Source organism: Anneissia japonica, unplaced genomic scaffold (assembly GCF_011630105.1).
Source record: "Anneissia japonica isolate Jap-2015-1 unplaced genomic scaffold, ASM1163010v1 scaffold288109_len33814_cov189, whole genome shotgun sequence".
Taxonomy (NCBI): Eukaryota; Metazoa; Echinodermata; class Crinoidea; order Comatulida; family Comatulidae; genus Anneissia; species Anneissia japonica.
Window position 1 is genome coordinate 26,379 of NW_022723292.1, and position 2,442 is coordinate 28,820.

The following is a 2,442-nucleotide window of genomic DNA, read 5'->3' on the forward strand; positions in this document are numbered from 1 at the left end:
TAATGACTAATTAGTATTATTAATGTAAATATTACTAATTTATTGTCGTTATTGTTGTTTAATATTATTGTTGAAGTAGAATGTTGTGAGTAAACAGAAGATGAACACATTAATAAATAACTCTTTTTAATTCATAGGCAATAGCATTCAAATCTCTTTTGGTAGTGTGGTAGTCCTGTTTTACTAAAATATACTGTGTACTTTATTTCAATCATATATTGAAGAAAAAGGATGCAAAAACTGAGATTTACATTAAATAACTTATGGCCGAGTTGACTTGTGGCCGAGTTGACTTGTGGCTGAGTTGACTTGTGGCCGAGTTGGCTGTAGCCGAACTATTTGTGGCCGAGTTGACTTGTGGCCGAGTTGACTTGTGACCGAGTTGAATGTGGCCGAGTTGACCTGCACCCTTCCTCTCCACACGCCTAAAATAAAAGGATATGCATACCAGGCCTAGCACTCGGCTTAAGCATAGTAACCATAATTATTATTTAGAGAAAGTATTTACATTCTATAACATATATATTTTCCTCATACAAAACATAAGACAATTTATTTACGTTTAAACATATATTTAACTGGAAAAAAACAATACAAACCTCCAATTTCCTACCAGCAACTTCACAGCACGCAAACAATTCACAACACAAGAGGTATATGATTATGATTCACGACACACCAATGACACACTCAATACTGTATTACAGGGCTGTTATAGCCTACACTGATGCACTCCCATCTGTTCCTCACAATACATAGGCCTACCATATATATATATATATATATATATATATATTTTTTTATTTTTAAAGGGATTTTTTATTTTTTCGAGTGAGAAGAATACTTTTGTTGTTATAAATTGACATACTACTCAAATAAACGACCCTTCACTGAACACAACACGAAATTATTGTCGAAAAGTGTTGTTTTTGTATAGGTATAAACAGATTCAGGTTTGTAAACAATAATAAAACACTGATGACGATACAGGGTCACCCCACCCCTCGCCCCTGACCTCCAGTGGATCCTGCGGAACCACTGGACAAAATAGTTTCAATTTAAGTGGGGAGGGTGGGGATGAAGGGAGCGTCCTGGTGTTTTCCTGGAGTTTGATGCCCAAAATTTAAGCAAACTGTGACATTTTGGCATAAAATCTAGCATATTTCCTATAACTATCAATTTGATTTGCATCACTGGTCACTAACTGGTTTATGCTAGAAATTGTCGACTACCTGATAAAATAGCTCTTTGCCAGGGACGTATGGGAATCATCAAAGCAAATTTGGATACCTATTACATTGCCCCTCAATTGATCTTTATCGACGTTCATATGCATGATATGCAGCGCAGACAAAACGCTTTGAACTACAGTACATGAAATCACATCGACGACGATAGTAGTGTGGCAGGTTCACCGGTTTGTTCATGATGGAAACAACTGCAGGCCAAACAAAGAAGTTAAAAAAAGGTAGGTACATATGGGCGCCCCGTAGGTACAGGCATGTTTTACATCATGATCCTGTAAACTCTCCAAGAAAGGTTCCGCGGTGACTACGTCCATGGGCGGATCCAGAATTTTTCAAACAAGGGGGTGGGGGGGGTACAACACATCCATAGATAGAGCCTAAGCGAGAGCGCTAATTTCAATATATGCCTTGACATTTTAAAATTTAGTGGCAAAACGGGGTGGGGGGAGTCTTCCCCTACTGCATCCGACCCTGGCGTCTTACCCAAGGGGAATATCACACTCTCATTCGCTTCGCGTTACAGGTGCTCGGGATTAATGAGCCACGCGCCTCGATCGGCAAGGATTTCCTTTTTTTACACAATGGTCCAATCAGTCTAAAATATGAATATGGAGACAGTAGCGGGTCCAGGAATTTGAAATAATATGGGGCCCAGGTAGGGATTTCAGGCCCGGTAGCGTGACTTAATTTTTGGGAGGTTTGTTTTAGTGGAAAGTGGACCCTTGGCTTGTATGATCTCCGATACGAAAACATTGCAAAAATATCTACCAATATCAATTTTTCGTTTTCAAATGCCGGAAATGGCACTCTCAGATTTAAAATTTTGAAAATAATACGCCATGATGAGGTCGTCAAACCACATGGATTATACGCTATTAAGCAATTCTATTTATTTTGAAATCTTGAATTCGTTTCAGGGCTTGTGGAGCGCTTGAAAAATGGCGAACAAATAATAGTCGCAGAGGGTTACTTGCTTGTCTTTCAACGTCGTTGTTATCTGAAGGCTGGAGCATTTGTCCCTGAAGTAGTTCTGGAACACCCTGATCTAGTTAAGCAACAGTACAGAGAGTTCATCCGCGCCGGTAGTGATGTCGTGCTAGCATTAACGGTGAGATAAAAATACAAATAATCTATATATATATATATAAATATATATATATATATATAATATATATATATATATATAATATATATA

The 2,442-nt window shown here is 38.0% G+C and overlaps 1 protein-coding gene across 1 annotated transcript in view; it reads right to left on the bottom strand.

The window, feature by feature from the left end:
* Nucleotides 1-679, bottom strand: part of LOC117112192 (rRNA biogenesis protein rrp36-like) — a 9,150-nt gene extending 8,471 nt beyond the window's left edge. Inside the window, exon 1 of the mRNA XM_033255266.1 lies at nt 600-679. The gene's annotated coding sequence lies outside the window, so the exon portion shown is untranslated. The remainder of the gene's footprint in view (nt 1-599) is intronic.
* Nucleotides 680-2,442: the final 1,763 nt, after the last annotated feature.